Genomic DNA, 17,984 nt, shown 5'->3' with positions numbered 1-17,984 from the left:
CGGCAGCGCGGGGGCCGGGGCGGGGCGAGCGGAGGGGGCGGGCAGCCGCAGCCGCGGCGGGAGGAGCGCGGTGCGTGTGCGCGGCCCGGCCCCGGCTCATTACTCAGCGGCCGAGGCGGGAGGCGGTGAGCGCGGTGCCGGGGGTCCGCGGCTCCGCTGGAGCGGCGGTCGGCGGTGGGGGGAGCGGGGCCGAGCCGGCGCGGGGCAGGGTACGGTACGGCACGGCACGGCGCGGTACGCGGGCGACCGCGCCGCGGGGGCGGGGGCCGGGCCCGGGCCCGGCCGCTTTGTTTACGTTTCGGCGGGGCAGCGGGCGGGGAGGGAGTCGGGCGCGGCCCGTGCCCTTGCCCCCAGGTGGGCGGCGGTGCAGGGCTCTTCGGTCCGGTGACATTCCATGTCTGCTCGGGGCTGGGGGGGCTGGAGGTGTCTCGGTGGATAATGGCGGGGGCCTCTTTGTTGGTGTGGCAGGAGGCTCGGCGCGGGGCTCCTCCTCCTCCTGGGAGCGGGGGCACCCAGGCAGGCCGGGCTGGCGTCTTCCAGCCCGGGCGCCCGCTCGGCCTTCGGAGAAGGAAGGGTCTGCGGTCGAGGAGGACCTGCCCTGCGAGTGAGCGAGCCACCTCTGTGGTCAACTTCCATGACCTTGCTCTTAAAAATGCCTCTTAAAGCAAAAAATACTCCTCTGGGATAATGTGACTGCTCCAGATATAGGGGCTTGGGGGAGTCCGGCAGTATCTTTGATTCTTTTTGCTTTTCAATTCTTATATTTCTTGCAAAAGGAGCGAGCTGTCTCTTTGCAGAATTTCTTTTGCTCTCTGGTTTCTCTGTGTCGTTAACAGGATCCAGTTTTACTCCCAAAGCCTGTTCCTTTATGCCTTTCTGTCTGGAGTGGTTCCATCAGTGAATTTTCATCTGAGCACTGCTAATAAACTACAAATACAAATCCAACTTGATTATTTATCCCCCCCCCCAATAATGGTTTTGAGTGTATAGCGTGTTTTTGAATTTTGATGTTGTACAGCACAGACTTGCTGAAGCCTTTCAGACAATCGAAAAATCCTACATGCTTTGGCCTATCTGATAATATAAACACAAAGGGTGGTATGCCTGTTCTGGGGAAGGAAAGTATTACTTGCCCTAGGGCATATGCCTGTGGAATTGAGCAAGCTTACTCTTTGCAGCTGGGTTTTAGTTACAGGTGTGGAGACTTAAGCAGTGATGGTCTCACAGGTCACATGAGACCTGGTCTCACTTCTAGAGATGCTAACAAATGCACTTCTAGGGCAGAATAGTATATGACGTGCATCTTTATGTATTTGCAGGTGTATTAGATTACTTGAAAATGATATAAACTGTAACATGAAGAGAAACTAGGCCAAACCTAGTTACGGATACTGTCAAAGTGAGTTCACTGACTTACTTGAGCATTCCTTGTGTGTAATGGAGGGAAACTTAATTCTTCTAATAGTTAAAGAAAAGTATGTTGAATTTCAAATAGTCCCCTGCTTTGAGCTCAGTCTGTGGGGGCAGCCATCTTGTCTTTTTTTCCTCACTTGATTCAAAGATGTGTAACATAGACTAGTTTGATAGTAGGATGCAGGTATGGAATTCTGCAGAACATGTGATGCCAGGGCAGGGACCAGACAAATTGCAGGCTGCCTGTCAGATCTTGACAGTTTTCAGGGCCAGCTGGGCAAAAGTATGACAGGAGAAGGGAGAGAGAAACATCTGCTGAACAAGACTAATCCAGAGTTGCAGAGGGTGTACAAAGTTGTTTTGTCGTCACTCTGAAAAAGGAATTTTAACAGTGTCTTCCACTGCAGAAGTTCCCAAGCTTTTTGGACCATTGGCTCGTATAAGCATTCAAAGTAATCTTGTGGGCTACCATATACTTCATGGAGGCTTCTAGGTCAGAAACATTAGTAAGATGATTTAATATGGTTCTGAGTCCTATAGTTTTGGACTGCTTGTTCTAGGCAGAAGTAGAGTTGCCTTTTGTGTGTGGTTTTTGTGTTTTAACTTTTAACCCTGCTCTTTAGGGACCAAGGCCTTTGCTGGCTTTACAGGGGTGCAGGTATAATCTCCTTTGCAAAGGCTTTAGGTAAACTTGTTATATTGATGAATTGTTATGCAAATATTAGGGAATAAACAAGTGTTTGGAGATTTTAACAACTGAATTCATGTTCTGCCGGCTACTTACCTGTAGTTAAATCAAAGTGTTTATTTCATGTTTCGTTTGTTTTTTTTTTTTAAACCGTGAGCTAATGGGACCGTATTTGAAATTATAATGCTACCTGGTTATTTGTTCACTGTATATGTGGTTTTGGTTTCTTTTTCATCCTTCCTCAACTGCCTAAATTGTTTGAATGTTTATTGTTTAAAAGATGCATGGAAAGTACATGCTCAGCTCCTCATTTCTGAGGATTGATTCAGTATTCTGGACAAATACGAATGTCCTTCTTGATAGTCTGCTGAAAAGTGTGGTGTACTGTTTCTTACACTTCATTTTCCACCCACCCCCCTTGGAAAAATAGTGCTCTGTGTGTATATAGTTTTACTATATATTTTTTTAATATATAAAATGTTCATTGCTGTATCACTCTGGAAATTAGACTAATCTGGTTTTGATCCTAGGTTTTTTAATAAAGGCTAAAAGTGTTTTATTGCTGTAAATGTTTCCTTTAAAAAACCCCTTAGTCCTTAATTCAAAACCTGCAGAAACAGGCTTCTGTTTATGTTATGGAATCTTGGCTTTTGAAACTGCTTTAAAAATCCAGTTGAGACTACTTATGTTGTTTGCCTGCTGTGAAATTCACCACAGTTTGGACATGCATTCTGAAAAACAATTTGTACTTTGATTTAAGAATCTGAACATCTAGTTTTCAAATCTTTCAAGAATCCCCTTGTTTAAATGGAGATGGAAATTCACCTTTAAATTTGATAAAGGCCCTTTCTGGCTGTCCTCATGAAAAGATGAGCTATATTTAAAGAGGCATTCATTGCTCCATTACAAGGTCTATTTGTCTGAAAATACAGCAATAGTCACTTTTATTTGCATACATACTTTTTAACAATGACTGTAGTGTCAGTGAAAGATACTTGGTTGATAAAGTCCTTGAGTTTTCAGAGCAATCATAAGTGTTTATATTTCTATTTCTATAATGTCACACCATAGTTTCATGTTCAGTGGCTATCTTGCTCAAGCAGTTTCTCTTACCTGCTGTTCCTTCTTGCTAGCTGCTATGTGGCAAAGTAGATCAAGGAGCTAACTGATCCAGCTGAAAAAAATCTTCCTCTTGAACTATTTTTCAGCCTGATTAATTCCCTTATGTGTCTGAACAAACAGCTATGCCGTTGCAAGGTTGGAAGACAGGGATGCTGCTTAGGTGGGGATTGCTATCAGTCATGCATATGCACAGAGGTATTCACAGATCAAATAGTGGTTGCTGGAAGACTCAAGTGATGGAAGTGGGCAAACCTCTTTTACGTTGAGAAGTGCTTGTTTAAAAATCTGTTTGCAGACTTGGTCTGCTGCTGCTGTTACTGAAAAGCATTTTGACCAAGATGTTTGTTTTTGGTTTCTTGAATGCACTGTAGAGCCCAAAATGAATTGGGGATGAGTACCCATTTGGTAACGAATGGTGATCTAGAAGTTATGAGTCAGTAACTTTGTGTGGATGGACATCCTCTTCCACACCTAGCTGTATTAATCGTTTCAAAGCATATGTGTATTATCAATAGGGGCCCTCAAATGAAACAGTCTGGAAATTTTTGGACTGAGGCAGAAGATGCATCGTTGCAGTGCTGATATCTGTCTGTTTTCCGCTTTCTTTAAATACTGTGTTTGTGAAGAAGAAAAGATTAACTGTTTTAGGACTGTATTTTACATGTAGGAATGCAAATGCTCATTTATCTTTTAGGTTATTCTGCTTGGTAGGGGCAGCTTTTAATTCAGTGTTCAAAACTTCCCTTACTATAGCTCTTCCCAGCTTATTATATCTCAGTAATACATGAAGTCTTCAGGAAAAAAAGCTTGAAATACCGTGCTCTTTTTCTGTCCCAACTCTTATGCAAAATCTGGGACTGCAGATGTAGGTCACTGAGTAGTTTCCCAAGTGGTTTGTATTTACCAAATAATTAGTGGAATTTTAGTAGTACTGTTCATATGTCCAAGTTTGTCCTGTGGCAAAACTGTAGCCTTCTTAGTGAATGGTGATATTTTTAAGAAATGTGCTGTCTTAGAAGAATTTGAAGATGATGCTGAGAAATTCATGATGACTCGGTGATGGGTGGAATACACTGCCAATACATTGACTTGAAATTTATGGGAATAGCAGTAAGTATAGCTATGCATGATATAACCTTTAATTAAGGGGAATTAATACTTGAATTTGAAGAATTAAGTCACAGAAAACGAAATAAAAACCAACCAGAATTGCTAGGTACTTTTAAAATGTAACTTAACATTTCCTTGGTGTAAACTTCGATGTGTGAGCTCAAGGAACACACCAAGCACATGGTAGCAAGCCTCCTTTTGTGAGCTGGAAGGCACTTCCGTTCTGTGTAGCATGAGGAACACTCCAGCTTATCATACAGCTAACAGTGAATAGCAGTTTGCTTCTGCTGTAGATTTTACAAAGCCTTTGGGTGAGAACTCCAAGAGACTGGAGCTGGCTGCATCAAACTGTGAGAAAGAGATCCATTACTGATGTTGAATCAGATCAGCGTGGAGAGCTGCCCAGCCAGCTGTTTATATAGTACTGTTACCTTGACTGTTATTTATTTTTGTAAGGTTTTCTAAGGCCTGCATTTTTCTTTGATTTATGTGTGAAGAGATAATGATCTTGGTGTACCAAGCTTATAATTAATAGCAACACATTTCTTCTTAACTTTAGATGCTTTTTTCCTCTAAGTGATTAAAAACTAATCCTTGGTTCTTTTTCTGTCCAAATTGATTGCCTGTAAGCTTGATACTAAAATAAACCTCATAGTTGTTGCCTGTATTGTCACTTTTATTGTTGGATAAATGCTGCTTGATATGTGAACAGACAGGATGCTTATTAATCATTCTCAGTTGGATGTTGTAGACTAATGCTAAAATGGTGACTGGTAGAAAATATACTTCAACTTAACTGTCATTTTTGTTGCAAACAAAGCAAATACTGTATATGTGCTCATATGTGTGTACACTTAAACAAAAAGGGCAAACATTAATTCTACAGTGCTGCTGGAAAGGCTATTCACTGTAATTATTGATTTTGAGTATTTAAAAAAAAAAACCAAAAAACAACTCCTAACAACCTCCCATTACTTAATTATATTGCCATTACACCAAGCTTTTTTTTTTTTTACTATAGATCTTAAGACATTTTCCTGCGTGCTTTTAACCCAATATTTACTCTTTTAACTACAAACTATGGCTAAAATGTGTGTTCCATCATTGTAATCTGTGTCCATTCAAACATTTACCTTATACCTTTGTCTGCTGAACAAAACCTGAAGTGTCTCCAGTCTGGTGTTTTTATTGTTGTGAAATAAGAACCATTAGGTATCATATTTCTCACTGTGATCTCAAAGTCATGGAAATGCCCAGCTCTGTAAGTGTGCGTGTCCATATGCATGTAGGTGCATAAAATGAAAATGATTCTTCTGTTGTCGATTGCTGGGAGCCACTGACTGGGCAGCAACTCTTGCAGAAGAGGACCTGGTGCTCCTGATGAATGAGAGGCTGACCAGGAGTCAGCAGTGTGCCTCTGTAGCCCTCAAGGCTAATTACTTACTGGGCTGCATTAGAAAGAGCCTGGCCAGCAGGGACAGGGAAGGAGCTATTCCCATCTGTGGGGCAGCTGTGAAGCTGCAGCTGCAGTGCTGCCCAGTAGATCACACATGTAACGCACTCTGCGTGCGAGAGACAAACTGGAGGGAGTCCAGCACTGGGTTGCTCAGGTGGTGGGGGCTGGAGCACCTGAGGGTGGAGGAGGAACTGGGTTTGCAGTCTGAGGAAGAGAAGGCTAAGGGAGAATGTAATTGCTGTATTTAACCATCTTTAAGCAAGGAGTTATAGAGATGGTGGAGCCGCTTTCCCCTCAGAAGTGTACAGTGAAAAGATGAGTCAATGGTCACAAGACATAAGAATGGAAATTGAAGGGAATGTCTTGATGCACGGGAGTGGGCAAGTGCTGCACCAAGAGCGTCGAGGCACCACAGAATCTCCATCCGTGGAGACTTTCGACTGGACAAGGTCCCAGAGCAGCCTGATATGAATACAAATTTGAAGTTCTGCCTGTTTTGAGCAGGTAGATGATCTCCAGAGGTTGCTTTCAAGCCATGTTATGATTCTACTGTTTATAGATTTTTCAAATTTTATTTTCCAAGTAGCTTGAGGAAGTTGGCAAAACAAAGGCACGGTGATGTAGATAAACAAGGCTGCTCAGAACTGTGTAAGAAGTTGTGGAGGGAAACATAATGAGATGTGATAAGCATCTTCATTCAGGTCTCCTGGTGGCAATACTGGCAGTTTTCTGCCCTGCATTGAGCTTTCCGGTTGACTACGCCAGAAGTGCTCGCAGGCTAGCATAAAGGACAAAAAAAAAAAGGTTATAGTGCCTATCATGCCTGTGATCATTGTGATGAACATAAAAACCCGTCTCCAAAGGAACAGCCTGCAGTAAGCAGCCTGGTAGCCAGCTGAAGTTTGTCCAGGTCTTGCTTTCTGTAGCAGAGGAGCATATTCCAGCTGCTGCTGCAAGGCTTTGATCTTCTGCTGGGTGGGTGACAGTTCCTTACACTTAGCTGGAGCATGGTTACTCCAGGCAGTGGCTTCATGGAGCAAACCAGCTCTAATTTCCAGTTGATCACAATAGCAGTTCATGACTGCAGAGAGGTGGTAGGACTAATAGCAGCTGGGAGAAAGAAAAAGAGCCATGGCAGATCCATAAATCTTTCTGTGGTGTTGTACTTAATGTTTGTGCTGCCTAGAGGAGACAGCATTCTGCAGCTCATTTGTTTCTGTTAATTCTTATCTATTTGTCCATTTAATAAAGTTAACCAGAAATCTTAGGGAAAGGGAGGTGAGCAGAATAGGAAGTTACAACCCAGAGTGACTGTTTTGTATCTTGGCAAAGCAGCTGTCCTGGGCTTTGAACCTGTAGGTAGTTAAATATGTGAACACAGCTGCTCACATGTGACTCGTAAGATAGAGTTGTGTGGGAAATCTGGTGTTGGGGATGGCACATCCTTGCAAGGCCCAGATGAATTCTTTAATAGCTTTAACGCCTAAGATTATGTCAGAGCAAGGTTAACAGTAGTTATGATGCTTACTTGCAGGATCTCAGGTATAAAAGTACAAACATAGTTTTGAGCATGTAAACCTAATTTTAAGTTTTAATATGGAAACAGTAAAAGTGAATGCCAAGGTTGACATGCTGATCAGCATAAATCTTGATAAATTCTTGATTGTTCATTGTGTGAACGTTTTGGATGGTGAGAAACATCCTGGTCACCTTCAGAAGTGCTACTACCCACCTAGGAAGGGTAGTAACATGATATCCTAAAAAGCTTTGTTAGAAGGGTGTGGGCTAGGTTCACTTGTTTCATTTAGTGCCAAAAGTGAATACTCAGGAGACACACAGTAACAGAAAGGTCCTTGTGCGTGGCAGTGGTTCATTTAATGAGCAGTGAAGCCTTCCAACAGTGAGTGACTTTCATTTGCGCGGTTGCTGCAATGGAAAACTCCTCCTTGTTGAACAAAAGCTAGAGTTTCTTTTGCTGTTTTTTGAAGCATTACAGGATTCTTGTGCCTCTTATATGTTGAGATGGGGAAAAAAAGAAGATAGTTCAGTTTCTAATAAGATTATGTTGGACATAAAAGGGTTTCATTAACATTTGCATGGCGTTGTGGGGAAATCAGAAAATCTTGATGTGACTAGAGCTACTTTATTCTCCTCCCCCCCCCCCCCCCCCCCCCCTTAGGTTATTTGAAATTCTCTCTTCTTAGTTTTCTTCAGAAAATTTGTCATCAGAGCTCTTCATGTGCAGAGCCACTAGCACTGTATGGTGCACAGCAGTGCTTTTGAAGGGTTTTTTGTTCTTGTTTAAAGAATGGGAATTCTCAAACTCTTCCTAGTTTGGGAACTTCTGTCTTAGGGGTTTTTTTGCTAGGACAGAGCATCAGGCACTACTGAAGTCTAAGAGAAATGGGACAACAGAACAGACTCTATTGCCATTAGTAATGAATCCTGTAGATTGGTGTAGTTTCCTACAAACTACCTAGAAAGTAAAGCCTTTATTTTGAAATGTACGGCCTTCCTTCCCACCCCACTCCCAGTAAATTATTGTGCAAAGTACTGTACTGCATTACAGGAGGTATCTGTGAAGGAACTGTCAGTACTGAGGTTGTAATATGTTTTGGAGTTGTTTTGTTCCATTCTAAGGCTGTTATTACTGAGGTATTTTATGCCAAATACTTTAGACAGGATTTCATAGCGCATTAATCTGCTTGTACTTAACAGATAAATGCATGATTTAGTGAAAGTAGCACATTTGTAATTGGATTCTAAGTTTTTGTAACTGGGATTTAAAGTTAAACTGTTTCAAGATTTATTTATTTTTTTGTGCAACTATTGATGTGATTCTTAAATGTAGTTTTAAAACAATCTGAAAATTTTTTTTCCCAGCTGTTATGCAAGTCCTTGCTTCCTCTAATGGTCTGTAGCTATTGTCCTCTTCATCACTGATATCTAATGAGTATTTTAGGTGACATGGTATCTTTTGTTTGCTTGTGTCCTGTAAAAGAATTAGAGAATCTTTTGATCTGTTTCTTCTGCTGAAACATTTAGCTTCCATATGCTTCATCTTCCCCTACAAGAAGAGGTTAAAGAACAAGCATTTCCTCCTGCCCCAGAGTAATCCTGGAATGGGATTTCACTTCTAACCTTGTGCAGATCTCATTGAAGCACTCTGAGTCATATTTACTGATTTACTTTGCTGATGGTTTGCCTATTTATTCTATATTACTGCTTTGCTAGTGGTCATTGGATGGGCGGAGGACTAGCATATGCAGGCAAACTTCTGTGGTATGGTTAGAATTAAGAGTCCCTTAGGTATTTAGCTGAAACAGTATACTGCCAAGATTTAGTAATTTATTCTCTTCTTGTGAATTTCAAGTTAGATTACGGTTAAGCTTTTTCAATTACCTGAATAAGTTGAATGGGCCATGACGTATGATTCTGCACAAAACAGAGGTGTATAAAGCAATATGGAATAGCATTCCCTTGAATGCAGTAGTCCCAGTCACTCGGCAGGATTATAGCTTAAGTGAGATTTTTAATCTGTTTTCTGGGTCCAACAGCATGCATGCAGATTGCACTTCTGACACAATTGAATTGGGTACTTAAAATGGGACAGCTTTTTGAAGTCTTGCTTCACTGAGTTTTCACTTATTTCAGATTTTAAGAATAATAATGCCCTGCCATAAACCTGAATATTTTAAGCCTTTTAAAAAATGTTTACCTTGATTTTCTCCCCATCTACTGTCCTTCTGTATAATCTTTTATTTGAAAAACGATTAAGGAATTGGAAGATCCTTGCCTTATCCTATTATTTCTGAAAAAGAGAGTTTTGCTAAGAATAGTCTTTTAATCTGCTGTCATGACAGCTTCTTTGCCAAACTGTAGAATTACACAAGTTTTCTTTTGGTGGAGCCATTCTGGTTTATGATTTCTGTGGCAAAACTGACCTGCAAGAGACAGTTGGCAAAGTGTTACTTCATATATTGTGATAATAAGATTCATCATGGAACCATCTGTAGTGGAGCTTCATGTGACATTACACTGAAGAAGCTGTAGAGATACTCTCCTATGAAATGTAGCCTAGCGGAGTGTTTGCAGAGTGATAAATTTTTTTTGTAGATGTAGCAGTATTCATTCTGATAATGCTTGTTCTAGAAAAATGCTACCTATTAAATTTTTTTATGATTAATTAAAGTCACAGTTCAGGAGGCCATAAAAAAAAAATCTGAGAGGAAAGGTAGGGTGAGAATCTTCAGCATTAGAAATGCCAGTTTACAGGCTGTTTAATATAGTGTGCTGCAGTCTATCTGCCTTTTCGTTTACATCCTACTGGCATGTGAATCTAAAACCTATTGTAAAGAGGAAGGAAGATATTTATCTTAAAGAATCTCTGCTGATATCTAATCACTTCTTAAAAAAAGAATGTTTAAGAATAGAGAAACTCTGCAGCATGTTCTATTACAAATACATCGTTTCACTGTGCAACCTCCTGTGTTGATCTCCGTGTCATATATACTGTTATCACAAAATACAAAACCCTGGAAAACTTTTGGTACAGAATGCTATATAGTAGCAGACTGTCATTGTAAAAAACTAAATCAGAAATGATTTATAACTTGGTGAGGATATGTATGTTAAATAAGTGCTATTAGCACTTATGAGGACTTTCCAGATGAGCACTTTCTCCAGATGAGGACTTTCCAGAGAGCATGCACTGGTATTCCAGAGCAGCTGTGTTGATTTACTGATTGTGTTACAGGAACTGACTTGACCATGAGAAGTGCTGGGAGGTTGTATGTGCTGCTGTCTTTTTTGTTGCTGATTTGGATAACCAGGGCTGATTTGACTATCAGCAAAATCAACTCGTAAGCCTCAGATAAAGTTTGGGTAAATCTTAAACTTCATAACTCTTAGTACAGTTTTCAGGATGTTTTAAATGCTTATGTTGGTGGCTCTCTCTAGAGGTTGCTTCGTGTTCAGAATATGTACCTTTTTAAAAAATATATTCCAGAAACCAGGAAATCTGGATGGCACCAAGTGTTTAATATTCACAGATGATAAAGAAGTGTCAGGTTTCATCTCCCCTGCCACAAACCGGCAGACTTCCCTGCTGCCTTAGAGGAAAGGGAGATGGCTGAGGGAATGGTAGATAAGCAAGCACAAATTTTCCCATCTTTTCATGGAGCTGATAGCATGCATTCACTTATGATTCTTTCTTTCCTTGCCTTCAGGCTACTGGAATTCTGATTTTTAGACCGTGCTATATATTTTGACTTCTCATTCTTCTGTTTTCTGAATCTTAATTTTGTTTTACTTCAGCTTCCCATGTTACAAAGTTAGAGCTGCTGGTGTCCATAATGTGTGTTTTACCTCGTTTCCAGGCAGGGCCTAAACCAACAGTCTGTGGATAATTTTCTTCTGTGACTAGCTGCTTTAGTGACTGTTGTAAAGGGGAGATAAAACTGAGTAGCACTAAAAGTGCCAGAGGTGAGGTCAGTTATCTGACTGTTTTAGGTAATATGAGTGTGTAGAAGACAAATAGAAACGTGCAGTCCCATGTGGTTTTTTTCCTGTGCTTTGTGGTGGTCTCTTTTATTGTCTCTGTGCCGTTAACAGACAATACCTTAACTCTTCATGAATGACTACTACATGCTAGTATTTTTTGTAGTGGAAGGGCTGTAGCTTGTAGTGTGGCTTTATGTGACAATATTTTAGAGTGTAGAGAAACTGAGGTGGAAGAGTAGGAAGGTGGATTAAGTGAAATCCTCTCAATAAGGGCTTTATTGATAAAAAGCAGAAAAATGACTGTTTTGAAGAGGTAATCACTGCAAAACTTACGTCAGTTGTGAATAATTTACTCTGTGTGTGTGTTTGTTACTTGGTTCTTCATTGTCCTGCTTGTGCAAGGTATGTGGTGTGTTTGACTGTAAAGAATTCAGTTCTCAGCTGAATTTGATTTGATATGAAACAAAACAAATGTTTTAGAAGCAGCAGAAATTATATTGATTGTCTTATTTTGGATGTTTTGTAAGAGATGTTTCACAATATGAGAATTCTCTTTAGAAATGTGCGTAGCAGTTTAATATTGATTTTTATATAGAGGGTACTCAAAAGTTGTGAATGCAGGTTCAGCATTTGAAGTTGGTGCTGCTGACCCCTGTTCAGGCGTAGCGTTTTCTTAAACTACTTCAGAAAATATTGCTGTTTGATACTTGGTTTGCATAAATGCATGCTTTGAGCTCCTGAGGAAAATGTGATGTGAAGTGGACGCGTTGGCCTCGCCTGAGCTCCGCGGGGAGCAGTGTGTGAAGTCGCTGTTGGAGCTTTGGTGGTTCTGTCCATGCCAGCTGGCCGAGCAGCGCTAGGAAATGGTTCAGCTGGAGCGTGTTTAACAACAGGAATTGGTTTTGTGGCTTTCTACGTGTTTGGATGTGATCTTACACTACCTATTTCTAGACAAATGCCAATATCTCAATATTCTGCTAGTTACAGTCTTCATCTTGTTGATGCCAGTCATAGGTCTTTCCTTACTGTTAAACAACCTCTGAATTGTTAGTTACTTCTGACGTTATATCAGACCGTTTGAAGTTACTTGAAACATGGAAGTGGAAAAGCTTAAGTTCTAGTTGCCTAATACAAAAATCACTGAGTGCTGCTCACTTTCTCCAGGTTTCTCTAGTTTCAGGTTCAGCTGTTAACATTTTGGCACCCATGACTGCAACCTGTGACTGATTGCTATTTCTGGCTACCTAGTATTTGAACATAATTTGATGCAGAAAATTCAAGCACTGCTGCATAACACATGAGGTTGAAAATGAGCTGTTCAAGCTTATTGCTGGTTTTATTATTAACCTTTTATCATGGCTTCTGAAACATTTGGGGTGGGTTCCCGAAATGACATGCTGCTTTGTGGAAACATCTACTTTTGGCTGAGACACTATGGTATTGATCAGATGAGTCTGACATGAGCAGTGCTAGAGAACATGCCAGCTTCAAGTTCCTGCCTGTATGACTAACCCTGCAAATATAATCCCTTGGGGGTCCTAGCTTCAGTGACACTGCAGAATGTGTCCTCAGCCTCGGTGAAATCGCCTTGTTCGAGAGAGGACAAGGAACAGCACGAAAAGGGAAAACTCAAGGGGCTGCAATTGCCAGCAGCTGCTACTGAAGAGCTTAGCTTGGGAAATAAGTATGTTCCTCTTCCCTGGAGAAATCCTTGACTGGCTGCCAGTAGTAACTTTCCTCTCCCTTCCCTCCCTCTAAAGCAAACAAGGAAGCTCCCAAGTGCTAGTGGTGCTTGTAGGTCAGGCTCTTTACCTGTGCTCTGCCCCGGTGCTGCAGCTGCTGTCACAGCCCCTCTGTGGGGGTCATTCACTAACTGAAGTGACTAGAAGGAGGAGCAGGTCAGTTTAATTAAGATGAAAAATGAAACATGCATTTGCTATCCTTATTTGTATATATATATTTTTTTCTTTTAATAACTTCTAGTCTGTCCCTGAGCTGGAAGCTTACTTTCAGGAGGTGTGAAATTTTATGGAAGCATTCTGCCCCCTTCCATAACACACTGGAGTTATTTTTATTCAGTGGATAACACAATGTCTGGTTTGGGCATTACAATTCATAAAATATGTATATATTAGGCTGGGAAAGATTTAAATTGCAGGAAGCTCACTAAAAGTAATTAAAAAAAAAAGTTGCTGGTTGTGTTTCTATGAAGAAGTTTTCTCCTTTTCTGCCCCTCAAATTCTACTATAATAGCATTAAAGATAAAAGTTCACCCATTTTTGCAAGAGGAAAAAATAGAGGGCTGTGCCTGGGTGTCTGCTGAAGAACTCTGAATTAAGGAGAAGTTGACTAGCGTTTATCAGCAGCTCTGGAGATAGCCCTGGTGTCCCCCTAGAAGATTAGTTCATCCTTAGTGCGCTTGGGTTCTGGTATCCTGCCTCTTCCTCACTCTGCATTTTACAGATGGAGGAAAAAAAACCCCAAATCTTCCTGTACTAATTCAGGCTCCTCTTTGTTGTTCTTTTTGTCTTCATATTATCCTTAGTAAATCTTAAATATATATTTCTGCTTTGATTCAGGATCTGGAAAAACTCTTGCTTTGTTTCTGATTTTTAAAACTGCAGTTTTTCTTCTATAATCCACAGTCATAACTGGCAGTTAGAAAGATTCCTTTTTCCAGGGTAGTCCAGGCTACCTTGATGTTTTTAAAGAGCTATAGGGGAGATGCAGTTTCTTGCCTAAGTGTGAAGCGCAAGGTCTGGAGTTTGTGAGGATTCAAGGAACTGCCTCTGCTGTGAGGAAGCACAGGAAAGCCTCTGCTGGAAGCTGGAAATGGAGGAGGTTAGCCCCAAAGCTGGACTTGGCGGAGTATAGGATGCAAGTATTTTTGAGGTGGAAAAGGAAATAAGGAATGGATAGTGTGTACTGTTACGTCTGTGGAGAGACGTATGGGACTAGAGAGCAGAAGCAACCCAAAGGCTAGAGCGGTGTATGTGTTGCAAGAAGGCGGCCTGATTTAGAGCATCTGAGAGTACCTCATCGGCAAAAGGTTCTCTGTGAACACTGGAATGAACATGTGTACTTAAGCATGTTCAGTCTTAAAAATGCTTAATTTTCTCCATTTGAGTTCCTACCTTCAGTCTCTACTAGTCTGGATGAAGACTCAAAGCACCTCACTGTTCTTGAGGTCCTTTGTACTTCTTTTGTACTTATATCTGGAGATGATGTTTTTGCGAAAGCTCCCTGTATGTGAGGTAATAGGATTATTTGTCCATTCCAAACAGAACTGAGATTTGGGGAAAGATACCAGTTGCAGAGATTAAAATCGGATTATCAGACTTGTTTCGTGAATGCCTCTTTCAAGAAGTGATAGCAGGTCCTTGAAACGCTGTTGCGTAGACAACACAAAGTATTGGATTTAGCAGAGTTTAGATTTTACTAAGGGAATTTTTATTGACATCTGATAAATAAGTATAGACTTTTTATTTACCAGGTTAAGAACTTAAAACAAAAAGTTGAATTTTAGATATTTTACGAGTAGCTTACAAAACCAGTTTTATGTAAATATTCTTTTCCAAGCAATGTAATTTGTTGTTCTTCCTTGTCAAAGGGAAGACATGCTTCCTCCTTTGCTTAGAGCCTGTTGTGCTCCCAACCATCCCGTATACAGATTGTTTTGTATTTAATAGTAAAGCCAATGTTCATTTTTATTTTACAAATTCCTTGAATTTACTTTTCTATAGATGGGAGAGGGGTCACTGTGCAGGTTTGAATTGGAATTCAGTATAGAGTGCGGGTGCTGTTGTGTGAGCCTCTGCTGTTTAAGTGGTAGACAGCTCCTTGATACTGACTGGGGCTCCAAGTGATTTTTGGAATGCAGAATTAAGTTCAGTTCATTGCAATTGTGTTCAATTAGGTGATCTTTTTATGGAAACTGTAATAAGGTGAATATTGGCCAAGAAAAGGCTGCTGGAGTGGAGAAAGGGGTAGCTTACTTCCCTGCATGTCCTCCCTTTCTTAGTACATTCCTCAGATTACAGGTACTGTCTTAATATTCAGGTGAGATGACAGAAATATATGAAGAAAACTGTATCTAGTTTTCTAGATTACTGGAAAAAGTCATCATGTGATCTGGCTGGAGCATGAGGTTAGAGCCACTATATGAACCTGTAAACTGCAACATTAAATCACTGGAAAGATTGCATTTGTATTAATGGATTTCGTGCATTGTTACTTTAGGACTCTGCATAGTTGTTTCCTGTAAAATGTACCGAGAACAGAGTTAGTTTAACAGAGAGGGCTCCAAGTATTCCCAAGAGATTTATCAATCTGGCAATGACATTGCTGAACCACTGAGGTAATTCGTTGGTACAAACAGCCCGTATTATATTCTCTTAAGTTTCATTTTGCTATTGCATACTCAAAAGTTTTTTGCTTTAAAGCCATATTTATTTTTCTGTACCAAACCTGTCATCTTTTCTGAAGTTATCATCTTTAGTGGGGAAAGCCATCAATTTATTGTTAAATATTCAACAGGCTCTTGGAAATCAAGAAAACGGCTTTGAATTTTCTGTAAAAAATGAGTATTAATAAAGAAAACGTAACAGTCCTAAAGTTTAAAAAAGATCAAATGTCTTAAATCTCTTGTCTTCATGCACACTGAAGTGACTTACGCCTCTCTGTTTGAACTTGAAAGCGGTAGGCAAGTGTTAAGGGAGAAGCCGCTGCTCGAGCATTCGCACACCAATCAAGGAGTCGCACACACACCACCCGAGACTTTAACTGGTAGGACCGGAGCCCCTTCGCAGCGGGCGACTCCAGTGAGCCCATGGGTGCCCCTTTCGACTCCTCACACACACTCACCCTCGGGCGCTGCTTCTTCCCTCAGGCTCAACCTTAGGTTCCCCGAAGCAGAATCTCTAATCAAGGCCTTCAAAATAAAGAACGTAATTTATTCTCTCTATGGTGCACAAGTTTAGACAACTCTAGCTGGGTGCCTCTGGAGAGGGACCCCAAACACTAACATCCCTGGGCAATTATACCCTTACAATCTAAATTCCTGCCCCTCACACCATAGTCTGGTCCAATAGTAGTATTTGGGTCTGGGGTTGTCTTATCTCTCATTGGGTCCTTTTCCTCATCTCTACCTGAGTTCTTTCTCTTTCCTGTTTTTTTTAGGCTAGTTGTTACTATGTCTCCTTTTCCTGGCTCAAACTGGCTCTGGAGCTTTCCAAATCTTCTTATTCCTCCAATCAGGGAATAGGTCAGCATTAAACAGAAGCATTAAGCAAGCTATGAGTTCTGCTGTATCGTGAACAACTACTTTTAAGCAGCTAAAGAAAGTCCTTAAAGCCCTCCAAAACATTTTAACAGCCTCTATAACTTATATACATTCCTGTGCTATTATAGCGTCACAATCTTATCCTATTATTGCCACGTGCTGTTTACATCTTGTTCAGGTGTGGTCCGCATGCTCTTGTAGCTCAGCTTTGCCACCTTCCACGAGTCATAAGGTGGAAATCTAAATGTGCCCTTGTTGCGTTTATGCAGGTTTCCCCTGCCTCACTACTTCTCTTTTGGATGAACACTAAGATCTGGTGTCCAGCTTCGCTTTACTGAATCTCTAGCCAATGAAGTTTGACTTTCTGGTGGCCAAAAGATATGTTAAAATATACTGTTATTTTAAGAAATGTACCTGCACTGCACTTCAGACCTGTGGTATATAAGAATCACTCCAGTATTTTTGTGGTTTTGTCTAATAGTTCCCTGTAGAAAATAGCTCCTGAGATCAAGCTGTAGGCTTGAACTTTTGTGCTATGCCACTCCTGCTGTGAGTGGCGTAAGCCAAACAGAGGACTCCTGTAATGCAAATGTACATTAGATGATGTGCAAGGCGCTTCCATATTAATTATGCACAAGCTAGAGACCTCATTAAACACATGTCAACATTAGGAGTAGTTTAGGGAATCGTGTGGAAGTTGTTCAACTTAAAACCATCTGATTTGTGAAGGTGTAATTTGAAAGCTATGCAAAATGTTAAGAAAATTAATCCTATAGTCAACAATGAGAATATTTCATTTTACGGTAAGCTTCAGGTTTTTCAGACATCTTTAGCATTTATAGTGGTCTAGTAATATCTTGCTGCAGTGTTCACCCAGCTAATGTTAACTCCTTGCTCCAAATTCCTTATCTGCATTAGCATTTAACAGAGCTGGAAGTATTGTGAAATATAACTTTCAGTTTCAAGGGCAGGATGGAAAAAGAAAACATTATTAAAACCGTGATTACTTTTGTGAATAACTGAACAAGTTATGAAGTTACCTTTAAGAAACGGAATGCTTTTGTTCTTTCGTTTCCTAAATTTGAGCCTTTGAAGCATTTGTTTTATTAAGTATCTGAAAACTGGGCTCTATTTGCAATATCCATTTAGCAGATGTCCAGAAGCCTTTAAATGTGACAGCTGAAAATTAGACAAGCATTCACAAACACATGATGCATACAAATCAGCTATGTGTGAACTGTATTTTCACAAAGAAATGAAATAAAATTCATTAATGCAAGAGCTTTATATACACTGTGCATTTGTTTTGCTTTCAGTAGCAATCTAGCGTATACTTGAACTACTGTTGCCTTTCTCTAGGTCAACAACAGATTCCTACAGAATATTCATTTCAATAGTGTTAGATCCCCCTC

This window comes from Gymnogyps californianus, chromosome 6 (genome assembly GCF_018139145.2).
Source record: "Gymnogyps californianus isolate 813 chromosome 6, ASM1813914v2, whole genome shotgun sequence".
Lineage (NCBI taxonomy): Eukaryota > Metazoa > Chordata > Aves > Accipitriformes > Cathartidae > Gymnogyps > Gymnogyps californianus.
Note: the sequence above shows the minus strand (reverse complement) of the source record.